We start from the raw sequence: 24,996 nt of genomic DNA, 5'->3' as shown, positions 1-24,996 counted from the left end.
ACGATCTCAGCTCACTGCAAGTGCTGCCTGCCAGGTTTACGCCATTCTCCTGCCTCAGCCTCCCAAGTAGCTGGGACTACAGGCACCCACCACCACGCCAGGTTAATTTTTTGTATTTTTAGTAGAGACGGGGTTTCACCATGTTAGCCAGGATGGTCTCGATCTCCTGACCTCGTGATCCACCCCTCTCAGCCTCCCAAAGTGCTGGGATTACAGGCGTGAGCCACCGTGCCTGGCTGGCCTGGATCTTAAAGTAAGGGAGGTTATCCTGAATCATCAAGGTGGGCTCAGTCCACTCACATGAGCACAGAAAAGCAGAAATTTCTCCAGCTGTAGTCAGTCAGAGGGATGCATCAGAAGACAAAAGAGGCAGAGGAGAGATGCCTCAGAAGAGGGAGTCAGAGAGATTCAAAACCCGAGAAGGGCTTGACCCACCATTGCTGGCTTTGCAGACAGTGGGAGACAAGAGCCAAAGAATGCAGACAGCCTCTAAAAGCTGAGAACAACCTCTGGCCAACAAACAGTAAGGAAACAGAAACTTCTGTCTTGCAATCACACAGAACTGAATTCTACCAATAACTTGAAAGAGCCTGGAACTGAATCCTTCCACCGCCCCCACCCCCAGAGCCTCCATATAAGATCTAGGTCACCCAACACATTGATTTCAGCCTGTGGCACCCAGGGAAAATAAACCAGCTGAGCCTACCAGACTTCTTACTTACATAACTGTGACATAATAAATCTGTGTTGTTTGTGATAATTTGTTTACAGCAGCAATAAACAAACAAATACTGGCCGGGCGTGGTGGCTCATGCTTGTAAACCCAGCACTTTGGGAGGCTGAGGCAGGTAGATCACCTGAGGTCAGGAGTTTGAGACCAGCCTGGCCAACATGGCAAAACCCCGTCTCTACTAAAAATACAAAAATTAGCCAGATGTAATGGCTGGCACCTGTAATCCCAGCTACTCGAGAGGCTGAGGCAGGAGAATCACTTGAACCTGGGAGGCAGAGGTTGCAATGAGATGAGATTGAGCCACTGCACTCCAGCCTGGGTAACAGAATGAGACTCTGTCAAAAAAAAAAAAAAGAAAGAAAAAAAAAGAAAAAAAACCATGAATACTGATTCTGTTACCAGGAACGAGGTACTGCTATAACAAATACCTAAACATGTGGAAACAGCTTCATAATCAAGCGGTGGGTGGTGATATTAAAAATGTTTAGGAGAATGATAGAAAAAACCCTAGATTACCATGAATAGGTTATCAGTAGAAATGTGGACTTGAAGGATGCTCTGGTGATCTCTGAGAAGAAAATGAGAAACCCAGTATTGGAGACTGCAGGAAGGAGAATCCTTGTTATATAGAAGCAGAAAGCTTATATATATTGTGTTCTGCCTTATATTGAACACAGAATTTGTAAGTGACAAATCTGGTCATTTAGCTGAGGCAATTTGCAAGCAACATGTTGAAGGTGTGACCTGGTTATTCTTGTTGCTTACAGTAAAATGAAAGATGAGAGAGAGAAATTGAGGGTGGACCTATTAAAAAGAAACCAATACTTGATGATTTTATAAATTCTGCACCTATTTAAATGGAAACAGACTAACATTAAGAGATTCACTGTCAGGAAGTCATGTTATAGAAAAAGAGCCCAGGGTGTGTCTGTAAAAGCTTTTGGTAACACCTCAGAAAACTCAAAAGGTTGTAATATTTAGTTACACAAAAGACTACTTGAAGAGATCAAAAGTGTGACACATCAATCTCCTTGGCCATGTCAACAGAAGCCATAAAGAAAGATGGGATTATCTAGGAAAGATCTGTGTACAAGGTGAATCCCATGACGTACATGGGAGACTCAGAAAATTCCTAAGAATATTAGGACAACAGAAATTCTGCCAGCTAGGACTGGCAGAGGTAGAGAGTACAAAAGTTTCTAAAACTATGAGTCCATAACAATTCTACCTGCAGAAAACAGACTGCTATTGTCTGACCATCTGTATCCCTTCAAAATTTATGTTAAAATCTAATCCCCAAGCCAATAGTGTTAGGAGGTGTGACCTTTGGGGAGGGGATTGGGTCATGAAGGCAGAGCCTTAGTGAATGGGATTAGTGCCCTTATAAAAGATACCAAGAGCCTGCCTTGCCCTTCCACCATGTGAGGATACAGCAAAAAGATGCCGTCTATAAGCAATAGCCCCTCAGCTGACACTAAACCTGTCTGTGTCTTGATCTTGGACTTCCCAGCCTCCAGAACTGTCAGAAATAAATTTCTACTGTTTATAAGTCAGCCAGAATGTGGTCTTTTTGTTATAGCATCTGAATGGACTAAGACACAGGCTGATAAAACTACTCTGTTGCAAACATGTGTTGCCTTTCCTAAATAAAAAAGTGTGACTCAGAGGGAAGAACCAAGAACCACAGAGAATTTTTTCCCCAGGCCTTGAAATCCAATGGAGTTTGCCTGGCTGGGTTTTTAAATTGCTTAGAACCAGTGATTCCTTTTATTCTCCCATCTTTCTTCCTTCTTGAACATGAAGATCTATAAGTGTTATCCTATGCTTATCCCACTGTTGTATGTTTGGAGCAGATAATTTTTTTTTTTTTTTTTTTTTTTTTTTTAGTTTCACAGGTCCAAAGATTGAGAGGAACTGTGCTTGAGGGAAGATAATACCCAGAGTCTCACCTGCATATAATTTAGATTATTTGGGTGATTAGATTTGGGACTTTAGAGTTTATAGAATTTAGGCGTGATTTCGAACTTAAACTGATGCTGTAATGGGACGAGACCTTGGCAATCTTGGGATGAAATTAATGTATTTTGTATATGAAATAGACATGAATCTTTAAGGGCATAAGGTGGACTGTGGTAAGCAGAATAATTACCACCACCACCACCCTCTCCAAAGACTTCCATGTCCTAATTCCCAGAAAAACAGTTACTTTAGATTGTAAAAGGGAAGGGACTTTGCCAATGTTATTACAGTTATGGACATTAAAATAGGGATATAAGGCCAGGCATGGTGGCTCACGCTTGCAATACCAGCACTTTGGGAGGCCAAGGCAGGCAGATCACCTGGGATCAGGAGTTTGAGACCAGCCTGGCTAACGTGGTGAAACCCTATCTCTAGTAAAAATACAACAACAACAACAAAAATTAGCTGGGCATGGTGGTAGGTGCCTGTAATCCCAGCTATTGAGAAGCTGAGGCAGGAGAATCTCTTGAACTCGGGAAGCAGAAGTTGCAGTGAGCTGAGATTGCACCATTGGAGTTTCGCTCTTGTCACCCAGGTTGGAGTGCAATGGTGCAAATGGTGCAATGGTGGTACCCAGAGCAGAAAAGCCAGCTGAGCCTACCAGACTTCTGACCTGTACAGTAGTGAAATACGTTCAGTTATTTTAAATTGCTGAGTTTGTGACGATTTGTTATGGCAGCAATAAGCATCTAATACATATTCACATTCAGAGATTGAAATAATTTAAAGGATTTGATCCTCACTGTCTTTCTAATAGTATAGTAATAATAATCCCATACTTTCATGTAAATTATAATCAAAAGGTCATTTTAAATAGCTTTGTCTTTCACAGAAGGAATTTCAAAAATTTATTTTGTGCTTATGCTGAAAGCTGGCATTTCCTCTATTATTTGCTGCTCTTTTTTAGAATAATCAGTGCACAGATTTAAGATCTAAAACGTACTTCTCCAAGATTGGCCAAATCACAAGACAGCAGTACTCTTAGGAGTTTCTCCCTTGAGTCATAGTGGTGAGTTTGTGTCCCGGAAGATCAAAATGGCATGCTGAAAAAGAGCTCTCAGCTAAATCAAGAGGCCTGAATTCTAGTCCTAACTCTGACATGAAAGAGCAAGGACGCCTCTTTGGAGGAAATTAATTAACCTCTATGGATCTCATTTTCTTCCTTTTTAGAATAAAGGAGTTGGAGATTCAGGGTGGCTTCCACGATGAAGTACTGTTTGGTTGAAATCTGAAGTCTTGGCAGCATTAATGAGGCAATTAGGTGGAGAAGCAGTCCAGAAGACTCAGCAAACCCTCTTTTACATGCCACTTGCTACAACATTAGTCTCCCAATGAATTTAGTGACCAAAAACAGAGCAAAAATAAAGGTCTATAAATGGGCCTAGAAGCATGCACACCACTTGGCAGTGTTAACCTCTGAGGAAGGCTATAGGGAGGTTTTATGGAGTAGCGCTCAAGGGCATAGACTTTGTTACCAAACCTTCTAAATTTAAGTTTTGGCTCTGCCATTTCCCAGCTGTGTGCTTTCTCTACATCCCTCAGTTTCCTCATGTATAAAATGTATGTGTGCATGCAAAATTGTTTAAGACAGATCTTGGCATAATATGCATTCTATAAATTAGCACATACTACATAAATATTTGTCAATGTTATTGCTATGGGCAGAATTGGGTCCCCCAAAAACTCATATGCTGAAGCCATTAATGTGATGTTATTTGCAGATATGGCCTTTGGGAGGTGATTAGGTTTAGATGAGGTCATGAGTATGGGGCCCTCATGATGGAATTAGTGTCCTTATAAGAAGAGAGATCTTGCTGTCTCTGTCCACCACGTGAGAACACAGTGAGAAGGCAGCTGGCCATCTACAAGGGAGAAAGAGAGCCCTCCCCAGAAACCGACTATGCTGGCACCCTAACTCAGGCTTTTAGCCTCTAGAATTGTGAAAAAAATGTGTTTCTATTATTTAAGCCATCCAGTCTATGGTATTTTGTTATGGCCAAGTATAATTACTGATAAAATTATTAAGGAAAAATTAGTGTTTGTTCTGTAGCTGCTGTTCTATTTAACTTTTTACAACGAGACTATAGTAATACATTCTTTTATAATTTAAAATAAAGAAAACCAAGTGGAAAAAAAAAACACAAAAGGCCCACAATCCATTTGGAGCGATACCTTCCTTAAATTATCTCTTAAACTTCGGAGTGGGACCAATTGCAGATTGAATGAGCCATCAATGAAAGACATCAATAGACAGTTTCATCAAACTCACTCTCAGTTTGTAAGATGTCTCAATGATTCACTTGTCTACCTTAAAGTGATGCAATCAACAAGTATTATAGTTAAAAGATCTTTTAGCACAGTATCAGAAATTAAAGAAAGTATAAAAATGCTGCTCTTTTGATGACATTTAGATATATATAAAGTTCAGTAATTACTTTAAAGGATGACTTTATGAAAAGAAGAGTTCATAAAATTCACAAAGTTCACAAAATTTAGACCTTGGAAATAATCTATGAAATTGCCAATACATTGACACACATTAGAGAAAATAAAATATTTAAAGCTGAGTTATAAGTTGCTAAATTAAATTTTTAAAAGGACAGCTGTATGTATGCCTGTTATCAAGATATAACTTAAAATGTAATTAATGCTTTCTTGGAGTTTACAAGTTAGTGGTTAAGACAGGTATCAATCAAATAAACAAATTAGTGGAAAATTATAAACAATAATTTGGATTTTACTTTGTCTATATCCTCTCAGCCACTTGTCTATAGTACTTTTTATTGCTATTAATCTCACTTTTTTAGACTCTACATTAGCCTTTCCATCAACTCTGCACATAAAAAGGTGCACACACAATGGAGAAATTACAATATAAGGCACAAAGCACTGGCTTGAAAATCAGTTGATTCCTAGCTTTCCCACTAACCAAGTGAACTTTCTGAGTTCTTTAAGCTCCGTAAGATTAGTTGGTGTCATACATATTCTTGTAGGGTTCTCTTACCTTTAAAATCATATAAATATTTTTCCAAGTCAGACATTATTTTAGATCCCCAAAATTAGCTATTTCATAACAAATAAAGTCTGTGTCTTCCAGAGGGGAAAAGGGATTTTAAATTATTTATGTATAAAGAATTTATACAAATGGCCAGACGTGGTGGCTCATGCCTGTAATCCCAGCACTTTGGGAGGCTGAGGCAGGTGGATCACTTGAGGTCAGAAGTTTGAGACCAGCCTGGTCAACATGGTAAAATCCTGTATCTACTACAAATACAAAAAAAAATTAGCAAAGCATGGTGGTGCACACCTGTAATCCTGGCTACTTGGGAGGCTGAGGCATGAGAATCGCTTGAACCTGGGAGGCAGAGGTGCCAGTGAGCCAAGATCACACCACTGCAGTCCAGCCTGGGTGATATAGTGAGACCCTATCTCATTAAAAAAAAAAAAAAAAGCAAATAAAAGAATTTACACAAATAAGTAATAAATAAGAAAGATTATAAGAATGTAATAGGCTTAACTTTAAGAAATACATAATGAAGAATGTTCACTATAATTAATAATGCACAATTTTAGTTGTAGCAGGAAGGATGATTAAACTGGGATGTTGAAATCCTTTTCTCCAGCAATCTTTAAAAACCAAGTCGTTTCCCAAGAGTAGTGAGATGACTTAAGAAAGAAGAGAATTGATATGAAATATCAGGCATGTTTCTGCCCTCTGAACATTATCTGAGACACCGCCTTCATACCTAAAGTGTCTTTTTCCATAAAGGAAGAGTTCTTTTTAATTATCCACAGCCATACATTGTTAAGCAAACTGTGTCTTTGAATCATAATTCACACTCAAGCCCCTAGAAGTTAAAAGCGTGGATGAGAATTTATAAAAATTTGAAAACTTCACTCAGGAGGTCATTGGGAGTACATTAAAAGGCATTTAGTTTGTTTAGATGTAATGAACTTTATTATTAGGGCTGATTCACTCACTGTAATACTCCAGGGGGATTAACCATATTAATCTAATTATGAGAGTTTCACAGCACTCTTTGCAGAAAGACATTCACCAAACTTCAATTATTTTTAGAAGCTCTATCTTTGAATGTAATTTTAAATGTGATTAAGTTCCCTTTTGTGTTATCTAAACTGAATAAAGGCATTGGTTAAGTTTATTCACAGACAAAAGAATAACTTTATTAATTTTTGTTTCTTCATACAGCTTAAATCTAACAATGAAAATTTATGCTTTTATTTATATCTAATGATATTTTTCATTATTCTGTAAACTAAATGCAGGTTGCATATTGGATTGCCTTGAACCCAATAAGGTACAAACTTAAAATGGTTTTATATTCTTCCCATTCACTGCTTTCAGACTTACTTTGTCAAATCTCCCTTTCCTGACCCCTTACAACATCTTGGGTGGATCCCACAGCTCTCTGGTGACTTCGAATATTTAAAAAATCCAGTTAAGTCTAGGCCAGTTTAATATTTTAGATCTTATACAGTATTCAATTTATATTTATATCCTTGCTTTCCAAACCTCTAGTCAGCTGCATCCTGAAGGATGTGGAGGTACCCAGGCCATTGCGTGTTATTTCACTCTTTCAAAGAGGTAGTGAAGCAGGATATTTCCCTAGCCCCTTCATGGGACTCATGAAGGGGGTGCCTTGTTTCCTCAGCCTGCAGTTCTCAACTCCTTGCAAGAGGGAGCATGCAAGCGAATGAGGTGGGAACTGGTGTGCCTGGCACTGGAACTAGCCAGCCACTTCAGTGCTGGCAGGGGCAAATTCCACTTACTTGGACCCACTGCACTCCACCGCTCGTGGGAGGGAGCATGCAGGTGAGCAGGTGCGGGAGTCGGGGCAAGCACTTTTGGGTGTCAGCGGGAGCAAACTCTGTGCAGGCCCCAACAGCAGCATCTGCGAGGGCACCTGTGACCCCTGAAGTCCCAGAGGGAATGTTACAGTGCTCTTTTAGCACTGCTGTCCATGGACGGCTTAAGTGTTAAAAGCTCAGTGGACTCTCTACCTTTTCGTGTGAGGCAGCTGCCTTCTGCCAGAGAGGGCAAAGGGTCAGCGTGACAGCCATTTGTATCTGCACTCGTGGTTCCTGAGTTCTTGTGTGGTGTCCAGGAGGAATGAGGTCACATGAACAAATTGAAGGATAGTAAGTGTGGGAAATTGTATTGCCGATGAACATGGCTCTCATTGGGAAGGGGACAGAGCTGGAAGGTAATCTTCCCCTGAAGTCCAGGAGTCTCTGGTCAGATTCTTCTCTGAAGTCACACAGTCAAGCTGTCCCTCTGGAATCAAACCGCTTCTCCCTGACTTCCAGCTGTAGTCTCTGACGTCCAGCTGCTTCTCCTCTCTCTGTCAGCTGGGTTTGAGGTTTTTTATAAGCCCAGGATGGAGGGCAGGCCAGGCAATGAGTGGTTTTGGAAAAGGCAACATTCAAGTGGGAAAACACAGATGTAAGTTCTCACTTGGGGTTGTGGTTTCAGGATTTTCAGCTGGAGGGTGGGGCTTTTGCCAGGGACCCACCCTTTCTGCCTAGAATTTCTCCGCTTCCTGCCTCTATCGTTGTGTCCACAGGAGCAGAAATATGACATTGAACATATGCAAATAGTGACCAAGACCAAAACCAGTAGTGTTCATCAAATTTCCATGTTCTTGCCAATGGAATGTAGGGGAGATGAGGTGTCCCTTCTGGTCTAGCAGTTAAAATCAAGTGTGATTTCTGCATGTTGACTCTCTCCTAAGGCTAGCTGGTTAAAAACAAAGAGCTCAACTCCAACATGGCAGTGTTAAACTGGATGCAGCCTGGCCCCTGGGTTGCCGCTGGAAGGGAAGTGGTGTAGGAGAGCTGCCAGGCCAGCCTGCAACAGACTGCAATGTAAAGGGAGATATGTCTCTGTTTCATTAAGCCATTGAGAGCTCAGCAGTTTTTTGTTATGATGGCATAATCTATCCTATTGTGATTAATACAAAAATAGATCCAAAAGTGAGGCACAGGAGGCAAAGAATGGGCTACACTGGAGATATCTGAACAGAGAAAGGAAGAAGAGAGAATGATTGTATGAGAGAATAACAAGTTGTGTGAGCTTGCTTATAAATAATTGAGAAGGAGCCAGTACAGAAAGAAAAAGGCAATGCAAGAAAGAGGGGAGATAATAAATAGATCTGTTCTCATGAAGAGAAATGAAAGACTGAGATTAAGGACTCGAATGAAGAGATACATCTTAGAAGGTGTCTTTGCTCAGAGATAAGAGCAAAGGAAAGTGAAATGGGAGAAGAAACCAAAAAACAGAAGGGGGAAATGATTGAAAGTTGCAGAAAATGTAGTAAGTAGCAAAATGGACCATTGTTAGCCACCTTCTGATAGAAATGTAATCAAAGGAATTTCCAAATGACTGAGCTTATATTAATCTTCTCTCACACACTTAAATTTATTCAGCTTTATCCCTACAGGCCACATGTAATACCTATTCTTAATTTATGCTAAGCCTGATATCTTCTAAATCTTACATACTTTTAATGCAGTACTGGACAGAGTTATTCATGCTCCATGCACACTAGCAATATCATAAATTCAGATTGGGAATTACTGAGGTATGAGAGAGCTTACCAACCTGAACTCAATAGAAGTCCAACAGCATTATGCATAGGTTTTACAGAAAGAGATTTGGTTTGAATTGAGCACCAAATAGAAGAAAAAGATATACAGCATTGAGAAAAAAGGCTGTAAAAACATAATTTACAGAAAAGTATGTTCTCTTTTATATTAAAGAGACAGGAAGAAAATAAGAAAAGGAGGGATAGAGGGAGGAAGGGAAAGTCACCAGTTTAAATTTTTTGTTAAGTTGTAAGATAAACTTTCCTTCTACGTCTGCTCCCTCCCACTAAATTCCCAGGCCCACAGTGACCAGGTTAGAGGACATGCAGCCATGCAAACTTATTGTTCCCAATAAATCCCTCAACAGATTTGGAAATATTCATTTATTTTATATGTGACAATATCACTCTTTAAAAACAGGTGATGGGTTTTGTGTCAGTTATCTTATCAACAGATCAGACTTTAGCATCTTCAGGGATCTTATTTCAAGAGTACAGAATAATTATCTATTGGTTTTCACACAGTTAATAATCAAGCCCCTCTCTCCTTCCTTTCCGATATCTCATATTTGCCCACTTCTTTCACTCACACAGTCTCACACCCCATTCAAGCCCCACATCATCTTTTACCCAGAATTCTTATCTCTTCAGAGTTCCCAGCCCCCCAGTCTATCCTAAACACCTCCTTAAAGCATTATCTTCATCATGTCATTCCCAGATTTAAAAATTTTTAATGCCTCCTCAATGTGTATAACAGGGGATATTTACCTGGCGTTCATGAAAAGGCTTCCAGAGGATTTCTGAATCCTATACAATTGAAATTTCAGTTGTACAATTGTACAACTGAAATTCTGTACAATCATTTGTGTGCTGTGAATTATTTTGCTGGCAAAAATATCTAGTTTCTTCAGATCCTTCTTGAGGTCCTACAAAAGGCTGACAATCATCCATCTTTGGGGCAAAATTTAAGCTCAATGACCAGCATTCAAGAGGTGAGATCAAGCTTGTATTTCACTCTTGTCCCCTAAGTCAAGTCCTTAGGTGGGTAAGTTCTCCTCATCCTATACATTTATTTATTCATTCAATAAACATTCATTGAACACTTCTATGTTCCAGACACGATTACAGGCACTCAGGACACATAGATGAAAGAATAGCCTCCTCCCTAAGGTATTTCCAAACTCTTATCAGAATTCCCCTCTCAAGCAGGTGGGAAACTAGGTCTATGGCTAGGCTTGATATTTCAGGAATTGGAGAAAGGTATCAGACTAGGATGAGAGAAAGGGTCCTGAGAGCTCAGGAACAAAATGTAACAAAAGTAACACCCACAGAGATCCTCTAACACATCAAGTCCAAAGGCGAGTGAAGAGCAGAGAAGTGAAAAATCAAGCAGAAACAGAATCCAAAGCTCAGCCAAACTAGAAAAAGCAAATGGATTCAAGAGGATAAAGAAGAGATGGGGCCTGTAGGAACTCTCTGCAGTAACCATACGTAGACCCAGATTCATTTCTACACAGTCTCCAGTGGTGTCAGTTCAGTGGGAGAGAGCTGCCAGGACTCCAGGAAACAGCAGAAGGACATGGGACACTAAAGTCTGCTGAGAGAGTCCTGGAAGGCTTTATAATGCTGGTCACATATAAGTTGACCCTTCAAAGAGAAATAGGATTTTGTCAGATGGACAGAAGGGAGGGCAGGACATTCCTTAAAGGGAACATTCAATGCAAAGGCCCAGTCTTGACATAGCATGTTTGGGAGAACAAAAGTGATTTAGTATAAATGGAGGCTTGGAGCAAATTATTTAGTGATGATGACTGATACTCTCCCTAAGTATACAGATACTTGACAGTCCAAAACAAAATTAGATATGTAACTCAGAATTTTAGAGCAGAAATAACTGGAGTTTGCTAGAGAAAGTCCCTCTAAGCAACTAAGTCTTGGGGAGGATATTTGTCTCACCCAAACTGACTAAGTGCAAAGTCAATGCTGGGTTTCTTGTGCACTAGTCTACTTTGTTTGAAGTTGTCTATGTGCCACACAGCCAGCTCTGAGACCAGATTCAAACCATTTGGCCTCATATTAGAAGTAGGGCATTCAGGAACACACATACACACACAACATCCAATGACTATAAAGTCAGAGGGTAGGTGGGAAAATGGTAATTTTTCACTTTAATAGTTTATAATACTGAACATCTTTGGATGTTCTAATGAGAAAAAAATGAGAGAAGACATAAAAAGAATGAGGTAATACTATTATCTCTGCCAATGACAGAATAGGGGCCTAGCATTGTATTTGTTGCATAGCCAGTGGTGTGCTGGCAAATGTTTAACAGCCAGTGTGCAGGGAAGGAAGGGAGTGGGGAGCTCATTTGTAGGGTTTTCCAATTTCTATAGTGTAAATATGCTTCTGTGGCTGATTTCAGGCTACCACTGTGGTATAATGGAGATGCTAACAATTGATTCTCAGAAGTTAGTACAAGCTGGTTCAAGTGCACCACTGCTAGTAGACCTCAACAAGCATCCAGTAGATCCATCAACAACCAACCAACCACCACCTACAGGGCCTTCAACTTCCTCTGGCTTCAGTCAATGGTTAAGTCACGGCTGCCCATTCCTGGCAGACAAAGTGAAACAGTTAATCTATCTAGCTAAGAAGTGCTGCACTTCACAGAATATAAAGAGGCTAAAACCTCCTTTCCTAGCACTACAGCCCTCCTCTTCCCTACCTTAGCTCACTAGCATGGACTTGATCTTGGTCTAAATGATGCTGTTGTTCATCACACTTCCAGGAACAAGTATGACAAAAGCATTGGCCAGAACCAATGAAAAGATTTCTTTTGGAGTACATAAATCATTTAGCCTTGCTTCTAAAATTATGTTGAAATGAGGCAGATGGAAGTTCAGCAGTAGTCATGGCAAAATCAATGTCAAGTGTGACATTCAGATATAATACTGAATGGGCTGGGCATGGTGGCTCACGCCTGTGTTCTCAGCACTTTGGAAGGCCGAGGCAGACAGATCACTTGAGGTGAGGAGTGTGAGACCAGCCTGGACAACATGTTGAAACCCCATCTCTACTAAAAATACAAAAATTAGCTGGGCATGGTGGCAGGTGCCTATAATCCCAGCTACTTGGGAGCCTAGGCAGGAGAATCACTTGAACCCGGGAGGCAGAGGTTGCAGTGAGCTGAGATCGCACCACTGCACTCTAGCCTGGGCAACAGAGCGAGACTCCATCTCAAATAAATAATTTTTTAAAAAAGAAATAATACTGAATGATGAGAGGAGCCTATATGGAAGCCTGATGACATTCACAAGCAACCAATAGAAAGGCAGCAGCTCATTTGCCACTATTAACATCACTGATGGTGTTGCATCCTTAATATAGATGAATATGGATAAAAGTTCTGGAAAAAGTACTAGTTTGCTTGCCTTCCTAGGACCTGGGCCATTCATCCCCCAGCCATGCTAAAGTGGGTATTTGAATGGTCTTTTAAAGAAAGGCTTTCTAGGGCTAGAAAACTGTGCTGGTAGCTTCCTCTGTAGGCCTTAACCACTTAATCAGCCCATCTGGCACATCTATAACACTCACTGGGAGGTTTTCTAGCTCTCCTAGCTGCAACCTAGCATTCTGATCTGATGAATTGTCTTTTTGATTCAATCAGGCCACCCTGCCAGCTCTCTGCTGCCCCCTTCTGTCGCCAAGCAGTAACGACCACGTTGGACCCATCTTGGACAGGAATCCAAGGTTACCAGGAATCTTGTACTCAAAACCAGTGACTTCTCTGTTCTTTCCCTTTTGGCCTCTGCATATTTCTCTGAACTGTTAACAACTCTTCCTGCTTTGTACTCTGGTTTGGCTTCAAAGACAACTGTCTCTCCTGGACTTTTTCACAACTTCTCAATTAACACTTGTGAGTCCTTTCCTGAAGTTCCTCTTCTTTATCTCATTAATAAACAACATATTCAAACAGACAATTCAAGGACATCTGCTTCTTTCCTTTTATACTCATTCCTAAGGGAAATTCTTCCCTTTACAGATTTTCAAACAACAGCCTCAATGGAATTCATAGATTTCCATTATGAGACCTAACATTTCATTTTCTCTACAGTCCTACATTTTTCACTATTTTTTTCCACAGTCCTTATTTATACAGATTTCTGGGTTGGAGTCAGTTTAGCCAGCTGGTCTGGCCCTGGCATTCTAGGGACTAGATTATGATATCTAGACCTCAAAAGGGCAAATTGTGTCTTTCTGAGAAAATTAGAATATTACTTCCCGTGTGGATGTCCAGGAAACTTCCACTGGAAATTTATCAAAACTGGGGAGATGACGATTAATCACATCCAAAGAACAGGCTAATATGTACACAAATGAGACAAAAGTGAAAATAGAAACATTGTCTTGGTATGGACAAAGGGTTTGTTCTGGCAGTCCCCAGGCTAGTTCGTGTAGCCACGAGTTGAGGTTTGCTAACAAAGCAAAGGGTTCTTACCTCCAGAATGCTACTGGACCCACAAACATCAGGGACAGATTTGATGACTTCTTTAAGTTCCCTTCTTTAGGTTCTCACCTAGCAGTCTGTAATTTTAGGATTGTGGAGAAAATTAGTAATAATTAAACATGGCAGCCCTTAATCAATGGCATTTAGACAAAAAGATGATGCATTAACCATGCTGTTTTCACTGTCCTCCCCATCTTCACCCCTATGCAGCCCTGTTAAGAATGAACACGTTAATAACTTACCAACAAGTACACATGCCAATCTATTTTCTAAAGTGATGGGAAGATTCATAGTTTTCCAGTGTCCATTCCAAACAGGATGATTTATTGAGGATAAATGTTTAAGCTTATCCTGTCTAAATTCATCCACAGTAATAAGATTTTGGTTCATATGAACATAAATGCTGCAGCTGAGTATCCAGAAGCTGCGTTTATTTAAATCCCTATACAAGATATTACTGAACATGTTGCCTACATGTCTGACATAACTTTTTTTTAAGTATGTTAACATTTACACAGAAGTGAGCTGAGTCCACAAATCAAATCAACTTATTTCTATTTTAAATAATTGTACTTTATTTCACCTTTAAACTTAGCTTGGGTACGTTCCACTTTTATTTTTTAAAATAGTATTTTTCTGTCACTGAATAAAACTAGGTGACCCAAAGTAACTTTTATGCTGCCAATTTGATCAAAGTAGATCACTCTGAAGTAAGCATGACATATTCTGAGTAATGCAATAGGCTTATTATAAAACAGTGTAAAAATGGCTTCATTACAATGTTGTCAGTAGATAAAGACATTACCAATATTTTACATATTCTAAGGAAGGAATGGGACAGACTATTTTTGGCTTTGAATGTGATAAACATAATTTCATCAGTCATACAAATAAAGCCGTGGTATGCAGATCTATCATTATATAAATGTGGAAAACTATATTCAATTAATTAAAGCTTAATTTAAAACAGTGAACATAACCCATATTTGATATACATACATATCAGAATTTAAAATTGAAAATAGTTAATATTACTGGAAAAAAATAATTTATTCAGTTATCTTCTGTATACACTGCAAACAGAAATATTTTTGTAAAATCTCGCCTGCCTCAATTGTAAGTGGTTAGAAACTAGCAATAAATTAGTAAGTCTTGAATTCCTAGGTTTTAGATTTCAGGCAGCCAACTTGAAAAAAATACAAGACTGATAAAGTTATAAAAACTTTATGTAAACACATAGTTCACTGCTTTGAATTAAAGAGTAAACATAAAGATTAGTCACTAATTTGTTGATGGTTCTTAACATTTCTTGGACATCTGCCAACGTTTGTACATTTAAAGCTAGGAAAGAAACCAGCATTTCTTCAGTCTTGCCACTAGATGGCATAGACTTGGAGACTCAGCCTTGGCCTAAAAGTGGTTTAAGCAAAACACAAAACACAGAATCTTTGTATGCTGGACATAGAGAAGAAAACTTTATATTACCTTGGGTCAAAGAGGATCAGAGGAAGAAAAATAAATAATATTTCCCTATACCATATTTAGGTTTTCCATATGGAAATTTAGAATACTAGAATTTTATAATTTGTCATACATGGGAACACGGGAGAAAATTGGTGGTAAAAAACAAAATATTTTCCTTGAAATTTAACCATTTCTAGCAATGAAAAAATTACCACAGAATAGGGAAGGATTAAAACCAATGATTCCCCCTTCCCCCACTTTTGGAATGAACACAGATAAATATATGCATGCAACTATTAGGAGTATACACTTACAGATTAAAAAATTAGTTGAATTTAAATTGAAAACATCTGGTAACCTATTGAGCAATTTGAATGCCTTAAATTTAGCTTTTTATTTGTAAATACTCTTGCTAATTTTCATTCCAAATAACATTTTTAACAGCTTTGAGATAAAATTTATATGCCATATAATTCAATCAAAGTGCACAATTCACTGCTTGCTAGTATAGTCACAGGGGTGTACAACCATCACCATAATGTCAGGCCATTTTTGTCCCCCTTGAAAGAATCCCTGTGTCTACTGGCTGTCATATCTGTCCCCCTCCCTGTCTCACCCCATCAGCAACCTCTCATCTACTTGGTGTCTCTGTGGACTTGCCTATTCTGGATATTTCATAGAAATAGAATTATACAATATATGGTCTTTTGTGACTGATTTTGTTCATTTAGCATAATGTTTTCAATATTTGTCCATGTTTTAGTATGTAGCAGAACTTCATTCCTTCTTAGAGCTGAAAATATTCCATTGTATAGCTATCCCACATTTTCCTTATTCATTAATCAGTTGAACATTTGGATTGTTTCCACTTTTTGGCTATTATGAATACTACTACTATGAACATTGGTGTACAGGTATCTGTTTGAGTTTGTTTTCAAATTTTGGAGTACATACCTAGGAGTGGCATTACTGGGTTATTGGTAATGCTGTTTAACTTTCACAACAGCTCCACCTTTTACATTCCCACAAGCAATGCACAAATGTCTTGATTTAACTGTATTTCTCCTTGGCAACATTTACTATTTCTGGGTTTTTTGTGTTTGCTTGTTTGTTTTTATTGCCATCCTAGAGGGTGTGAAGTGGTATTTCATTGTGGCTTTGACTTGCACTTCCCTAATGCCTAATGATATAAGGCATATTTTCATGTGTTTACAGGTCATTTGTATATTTTCTTTAAAGAAGTATCTATTAAAATCCTTTGCCTATTTGTAACTGGGTTGTTCATCTTTTTACTATTGAGTTCTATGAGTTCTTTATGCATTCTGAATATAAATCTCTTATCTGACACATGATTTCCAAATATTATTCCTGTGCTGTGGATTGTCTTTTCACTTTCATAATGGCATCCTCTGTAGGACACTTTTTAAAAAATTGTACATAGTTCCATTTACCATTCTGGGGGTCACCTTTGCTGTTGGTGTCGTATCTAAGAAACTATTGTCTAACCCAAAGTCACAAAGATTTACTCCTATGTTTTCTTATAAGAGATTGATTGCTCTCACATGACATTTATGATCCATTTTAATTATGTATAAAACCTCGCATACAGTGTGAGGTAGAGCTCCAACTTCAATCTTTTGCATGTGCATATGGAGGTTTCCCAGCATCATTTGCTGAAAAGACTATTCTTGCCCAATTACTGAATTGTCTTGGTCCAAGTAACATTTTATATCTTAAATAATTTGCATTGTTTGAAAGTAAAATTAAGAAATATTATACCAGATGCTTTACTGAGGCTCAAACATTCAAAGGTTATTTATTTATACATTTCAAATAAGTTTGTGGTTTCAACACAACACTATGCCTAGCATCAGTAGATATGCAATAAAATGTTGATAAGTGAATAAACACACAAACCTGTTTGATTTTGTTTTCAAAATCAAGTTATGTATCTCCACTTTCATTTTGCTTCATATATTTTATTTACAAACTACAAAATTCTGAGGTTTCATAATACAGGACACTAGTCAATTTACTAAATGCTTGCTGATGTCTATTTGCTTCTTGATAAAAGTTGTTAATATAAGAAAACTTGTTTAGAAGACTACATATATTGAAAATGCATCTGGCTAAGTGGTCCAGTTTACCTGGAACCTTTTTATTTTTTAACATTTATCATCAGTGCTATCTCTCAAATTAACCAATCTGCTGGTAGCAACCACACATGGCATACAAAATGAGTCATGAACTTACTTAAGAAAAGTTAGTAATGACTTAAGAAAAGTACTATACAATATGAGGATCATAACAATTAGCACCCATTATTGAACACTGTACAGGTACTTTATGTCTGGTTAAGCTAATGGCCTGTTGTGGAACCTGTACTGAAACCCAGATCTGACTCCAAAAACAATGTTGCTGGCCTCTCCTTTTATTGTGTCATCTGAAGACAATATGGATTGTGTAAAATTCCCCTATGAAGACCTAACACAGGTGTCTCTAGATAAGTAGACAGGATTTGTATTTATAATGGTAGCACTGAGGAGGTCCAGGGGCATGTAATATCCCCCATTTCAAAATGTGTTCCTCACCCGATATGTTACTACAAATGTACATACAACTGTAAACAGTGTAACAGAATGTGAAGCATGACAGCATTCATCCGTTTGTCTTTTATTCATTCATTCAGCAAATATTTAGAGTACTGGTTATGAACTAGACATTATCCTAGGCATTGGAAATACATCAATAAACAAGACAATGTTCTTGCAATCGTGGACCCCCTTGAGAGTGAACAGACTCAGATAAGAAATACAGGTACCTAAAATAAAATAAGATCATTTTGGTGGTGAAAATGCTATGAAGAAAATTAAAAAGGATGATTAAATAAAGAGTTATGAGGGGGAGGGGCTATTTTGGCTCAGAAAGTCAGCAAAGGTCTCTATGTGAAAGTAATATTTGGACTCATACCAAAAACATGAGGAGTGAGCTATGTGAACACCTGGGAAAAGAGAGTTCTAGGTAGAGGGAACAGCAAGTGAAAACACATGGAGGTGAGAATGAGCCTACCTGTTGGAGGAAGAGATAGAGATAGCTGATGGAACATAGTAGATAAGGGTGAGAGTGGTGGAGATGAAGTCTGGACAATAGGTTTCACATAAGCTCTTGTCCATCACAATAAGGAGTTTTGTTATTAATCTAATTACTTTGGGTAAACATTAGAGAATTTTAAGCAAAAAATAATATTGCCAGTGAATATGGTTAGAAGCAATTCAAGATATATTTTACAGGTAGAACCAGGAGAGCTTGTTCAAGTAGCAGATATACAGGTGAGAAAGAGAAAGATTCATGAAGCCAGGTACTTACACTGTAAAACATAATTCATACTTCTATTTTTACAAAATAGACATTGCAAATTTCCTAACATTATTGAAATTAAATTAAAAGGAAAACTCTGCTTCCTCTCTTCCTCTTCTTCTCCATCTCATCCCCACGGAGAATTTTATCATCATCACATCAGTTTCTGCATTCCAATAATTTTAGTCACACCATGCCTGTGCTGTGAATGATACATAGTTTATTGTACCAATGTGCTATGCACAGGAGGAAAGAGAGAGTTATTCTTGTTCCAAGAAAAAAAAAAAATCAACTATCTTGTCATATTCACCAAAGTGCTTTTCGCTTAAATAACTGACTGTGTCCCTAGTGGTAAACGTGTCCGGGATTACTTGCCCCATCCATAGCCCCTTCTCTGAAAACTACTGATAAGGTTTGGCTCTGTGTCCCGTTCCCACCCACAACTCACTCTGAATTGTAATAATCCCCACGTGTCATGAGAGAGACTCAGTGGGAGGTAATTGTATCTTGGGGGTGGGTTTTTACCATGCCTTTCTCATGATAGTGAATAAGTCTCACGAGATCTGATGGTTTTACAAAGGGGAGTTCCCCTACAGAAGCTCTCTTGCCTGCCAGCATGTAAGACATCCCTTAGCTCTTCCTTTGTCTTCCACCATGATTGACAGGCCTCCCCAGCCATGTGGAACTGTGAGTCCATTAAACCTCTTTCCTTTATAAATTACGTGGTCTCGGGAATGTCTTTATTAGCAGCATGAGAACAGACGAATACAACTACCTTTACCTGTAATCTCACCCAAGGAACCAGCCCAGACATCCACGTTTGCACCATGTAATTTCATTCCCTACCCCCAACACATACGTGATTGGACCAGGATTGCCGGCTAGTTTATTAGTAGATAAAAGGGTTGATAAAGCAAAGACAAAGAGAGCCCACTAGTGTTAGGTTATGGAACTGACAGGTCATGGAGAGAGAACTTGAAACCATATCAAGGTAAGGTAAACCAAGTACATGCTGCAGTTATTGGGAAAAGAAACTGTAGCAGGTCAGGAGATGGGAAAGACCAGACCAGTATAAAGGCAGATAGTGGAAGACCAAAACAGAAACAAGAGAGCATGCAGACTTCGAATTCAACAATCTAATGGTTTGGGTGGGTGTTTTGCAACCAGAAGTCCTGGCTGAAACAATCCCCTACTCCATTCAGCATATAATGCCATTTACAAATACCTGACTTTAACTCAACTTTTATTAGGAACAAATCTGAAGCCAGGCTATACTGGGCCATTGGTGGATATTGTTGACCAACTGACCATCTTCCATTCAATGAAACAAGATTCTGTCTCAGAGTATGAATCTTCCAGATAGCTTGAGACCATCAAGGTCATTAAACCCTCTGACTCATGGAAAGGGAAGGAGTTTAAAATTATATCTCCTCTTTCCAAAATCCCTGACACTTAAAAAAACTTTCCATGACCCTTAAAAAAACTTTCATGATTGGAACTACAAAAAAAGGCATTTTTTTCTAGCCAATATTGCTTGTACTATCACTAATTTTCTAGCTGAGATTAGAATATGTATAGTGATAAGTTGAAGTATATGAAAGTTACATTATCATATTGTGCTATATTGTAGAACCAAAACAAAAAGAAACTGTGAATGTCTGTCACTCAAAATGTGTGGGAACCTGATAAGAAAAAGGGAGTCTAGAATGTGACAAAATCCATGGATAAATATAACTAAGTGTAGCAAAACTCAAACAATAGATATTCTGGGCACTAAAAGATCTAAAATAGAAACAAGGACAAAATGATACATTTTTAACTTTATATTCACACACATACTGTATTCCTATGTATGTATACCCTATACATATGTGTATACTAATACATAAAAGGCCGGGGGAAGACTGATAATAACTGTCATTACCTCTGGAAAAGCTACATGAGTGGTCAAGGGGGACTTGGGCTTCATCTATAATGTCTGACCTTTTCTTACATGAAATACTTATATCATTAAACATACTTTTTAATTATTTATAAAAGTATTGAACAAACACTTAAGAATGAAAAAAGAAAAAGGTGCATAAGAAACTGTGCTAATGTGAAAATAGTTGCAAAACATAGGGATATGATGTTAGCCAGTTTGCCAACCTGTGAACGTATGGAAGTCATGGCTAAAAGTTTACAAATTCATGCTACTAAATTCTGACACAAAACTTTAACAAGTCTTTACCATCAGCTGTTTTATTGAAATGAGAAGGAATAAGATTTATCTACACACTGCCCAATGGCATAATTAGAGAATTATAGATTCTCTTAGAGTTCAGTTCTCAACAAAAGATGAACAGTCCTGGGCTCTTTCTCACCCAACCTTGATAAAATTTGAAAAGCTGTCCCTGTCAGGAAAGCTGGTAAGAGATTAGCTGAAGCAGTAGTGCTGATAAGGAGCTTCCAACCCTTAAAGTCTGAGGTGCCTCTATTGCAAAAAAATTAGATGTGGACAAATAGGAAACAACAAATGACAGGCGACCTGTTCTAAGAATTGCTGTTAAGGCACAACCTAAGATTGATGTATCAAATAGTTGTCCATCTCGTCATTTCTTAATCACCCCATTCAAACCATCTTAAGTTATTCAACACATAACTGAAATTTCTAACATCAAACCAAAAACCACCCCAACCATTTATCAGAATACTAATCACACTTTTGAAACATTACTTTCAGAAAAGAAAAATTAAAGAAAAAGAATGAGAAATTCACTTGCTTGTGTGCTAGATATGTTAAACCTTTACAAAATCATGACCTAACCTAAAATGTTCTAGAAGCACAAGGTAAAATCATATTTATTTCCATGTGCCTTACAGACATCCTCCTTACCTCACTGAAGGTATTCTGAAGGAAAATTTGAGAGGTCATTTTTGTACTAAAATGAAAGGTCCCTCTTTAAAATGTATATTAAATGTTAGGAAAATCTTCAAAATGTCTAGGAGAAAGACTAGAAGGGAGATTTCCTTTGGAATATTTTCTTCTGTTTTGAAAGGAAAAAACACAAATAAATGAGTGAAGACATCAATTTAAAAGCACTGTTTTCCCCGTTTTTCTGTGCACATTACTGAATTCTGTAAATAGGGTGTATGAACTTCCAATTGATTTTCCACAAATAACTACAGATTTGCACACATGTATTCATTCTTTTACAGTGCCCTGTGGGTCCAATACATTCATTTTCACAGTAGCTAGAGACAGTCTAAGAGAGATGCTGCAGGCCCCAGAGCAAGTGGGGCTAATTGGACTATGTGAGAATTGAACCCATGACCTTGGCCTCCACTAGGCTATAATCAAAAGAGTTAATAACCAACCAATAACTGCTCAGATAACAGCAATTTTCAAGCATAAAAATAAGAACAGTACTTCAGAAAATAAAATTTTAAGTATGCTGTTGAAAACCTGGATAGCAAATAGTGGAGCAAAAAATAAATACCTGCTTTCTAGTCAAGTTCAAAATACTTTTCTTGTTGTTGTTAAACCTCAGATAACTTTTGGTGAAATAATTTTGAATGTATATTTTATTTCTTTTTTTGTTTGTTTGTTTGTTTTGAGACAGAGTTTCCCTCGGTTGCCCAGGCTGGAGTGCAGTGGCGCGATCTCGGCTTATCACAACCTCCACCTCCAATGCTCAAGCAACTCTCCTACCTCAACCTCCTGAGTAGCTGGGATTACAGGCATGCACCACTATACCCAGCTAATTTGTGTATTTTTGGTAGAGACAAGGTTTCATCATTGTCAACCTTGTTCAAGACTAGTCTTGAACTCCTGGCCTCAAGTCATTCTCCCACCTCAGCCTCCCAAAGTGCTGGGATTACAGGCATGAGCCATCACACCCGGCCTCAAATGTATGTTTTAAAACTAAAGTTTTTCTTATGTATAGTTTTTGTTGTTGTTGTTTTGTTTTGTTTTTTTGAGACGGAGTCTCGCTCTGTCACCCAGGCTGAAGTGCAGTGGCACATTCTTGGCTCACTGCAAGCTCCGCCTCCCGGGTTCATGCCATTCTCCTGCCTCAGCCTCCCGAGCAGCTGGGACTACAGGCGCCCACCACCACGCCTGGCTAATTTTTTTTGTATTTTAGTAGAGACACGGTTTCACCATGTTAGCCAGGATGGTCTCGATCTCCTGACCTCATGATCTGCCCGTCTCGGCCTCCCAAAGTGCTGGGATTACAGGTGTGAGCCAGTTAAACAAGTCTTTATTCATTCAAAAAGTATATAAGACTGTTAAGAGTTCATCGCTATGGGAACAATAATAAGCTATTGATCAGAAAGGACTGAGTAATAAGCTAAAGTAGAAACAAGTTAGTAACTAATTAACTAGTAAGTTAGTAACTAATTAACGAGTAAGTTAGTTACTAGCTTCTGTATGTGTATCTGCTACAGAAAAAAATAAAAGCAACCGCAATGCTGAACACAAGCTACCAGCAACATTCGGCTCCATAAACAGCTCTCTATAGGTCCCAGATGAAGAGAGGGGTTAGACAAACCAAAAGTGAGCAACTGTAATGGTTAATTTTATGAGCTGACTTGGCTAGGCCAAAGTACCCAGTACTTGGTCAAACATCAATCTAGAGTCTCCTGTGAAGGTATTTTACGGATGTTATTGTTAGGTAAATAGTAGATTTAGAATAAAACAGATCATCCCTCATAATGTGTGTGGGCCTACTCCACTTAGGTGAAGGCCTTAAAAGAACACAGACTGAGTGTCTATGGAGGAAGGGATTTTGCCTGTAGCCTACTTTCAGTCTCAAACTGCAGCATGAACTCTTCCCTGGGACTGCAGGAGGGCAGATGTGGACTATACTTCAGGCAAGAAATGATAGTGACCCTAGTCATTAGGTGGTAGACATGCAATTCCATCAATACATGGGTGGGAGAATCCCAAATTGGAGCTGTATCTCTTTGGAAATACTGGGTCCTGAAGGCTGCAGCTGATTATACCATAGAGCGATGACCAAGCCTTATGCAGGGATCCAGCTAAGTATTCTTACAAGTTCCTGAGGTGGGCAGGCAGGAAAATCAACCAGTTACTTCGCAATTACAGTGACTACATTTATAATTAGGGTCATGTCCACATAACAATGTTACAGTCAATGGCCAACTGTATATATGACTGTAGCCCCATGAGATTATAATGAACCTGAAAAACTATCACTCAGTGATGTCACAGTGAAACTGCCTTTGCAAGATTATAACTGAAGAGATTACGACGGTGAAAGAGATCAGACCTAACCGACTCTATCTTGCTTCTAAATCTTTAAGTTGTCCTTGTTCATTCCTGAGTAAGGAACTTTGGGAAGGAATTCAGTTCATGGTTTGACTCTGAAACAAAATTGATAACAGCCCTTTCCTGAAAAGACCCCCTTCTTGCCTGGGGTCCAGTCTGCCTTTACAGGACTACCAAGTTAGCTACAAGATTGCAAATTGCAGTTTGGGGGTCATGCAGCCTCTGGCTCCAAGAGTCTGAACCTCCCCAGGGGGGTCACACAGCCTCTGGCTCCAAGAGTCTGAACCTCCCCAAATTGCTCCTGGGGATAACATCATTATTGTGAAACCTAAGATCAGAGCTTGAGATATGTTGCAGACCCTGCACTCGATGGATCAGCTGACACCACCCAGACCAGTAATCTGGGCCAACCAGTTCTGCCATCTCACCCAGGAACAGCAGACATTTAAAAAACCTAACTTCAACCCCCTATGATTCTATTTCCAACCTGACCAATCAGCACTCCCCACTTCCCAAGGCCCTACCCGTCAAATTAGCTTTAAAAACTCTGATCCCTGAATGTTTGAGACTGATTTGAGTAATAAAAAAACTCCAGGCCCCTGCACAGCAGCTCTGCGTGAATTACTCTTTCTTCATTGCAAATCCCTTGTCTCAATAAATCAGTTGTGTCTAGGCAGTAGGCAAGGCGAACCCACTGGATGGTTACAATAGCCATTGTGAAACTGTAGCACATAACACATTACTTACAAGTTTGTGATGATGCTGGTATAAACAAATCTTGTGCTGCCAGTCTTACACAAGCATAACATTACAGCTGGTCGCAGTGGCTCACATCTGTAATCCCAGCATTTTGGGAGGCTGAGGCGGGAGGATCGCCTTAAGTTAGAAGTTGGAGAACAGCCTGGCCAACATGGTGAAACCCAGTCTCTACTAAAAAAAGAAAAAAATACAAAAAAATTCGCCAGACGTGGTGGTGCGCACTGTTGTCCTAGCTACTCAGGAGGCTGAGGCAAGAGATTCGCTTGAACCCGGGGGGCGGAGG

The 24,996-nt window shown here is 39.0% G+C and overlaps 1 protein-coding gene and 1 long non-coding RNA gene across 2 annotated transcripts in view; both read right to left on the bottom strand.

Annotated features, from left to right (window-relative positions):
• The window catches only part of COL9A1 (collagen type IX alpha 1 chain), a 151,058-nt gene extending 137,154 nt beyond the window's left edge, over positions 1 to 13,904 (bottom strand). The window contains exon 1 of the mRNA XM_017859764.1: positions 13,853 to 13,904. The gene's annotated coding sequence lies outside the window, so the exon portion shown is untranslated. The remainder of the gene's footprint in view (positions 1 to 13,852) is intronic.
• Positions 13,905 to 17,843: 3,939 nt separating this feature from the next.
• The window catches only part of LOC108520397 (uncharacterized), a 40,680-nt gene continuing 33,527 nt past the window's right edge, over positions 17,844 to 24,996 (bottom strand). The window contains exon 4 of the long non-coding RNA XR_001882902.1: positions 17,844 to 18,884. This is a non-coding gene — a long non-coding RNA (uncharacterized LOC108520397). The remainder of the gene's footprint in view (positions 18,885 to 24,996) is intronic.

Source organism: Rhinopithecus bieti, unplaced genomic scaffold, assembly GCF_001698545.2.
Source record: "Rhinopithecus bieti isolate Rb0 unplaced genomic scaffold, ASM169854v2 scaffold_50350, whole genome shotgun sequence".
Taxonomy (NCBI): domain Eukaryota; kingdom Metazoa; phylum Chordata; class Mammalia; order Primates; family Cercopithecidae; genus Rhinopithecus; species Rhinopithecus bieti.
The sequence above is the reverse complement of the archived record's forward strand: the minus strand, read 5'-3'. Positions and strand labels throughout refer to the sequence as shown.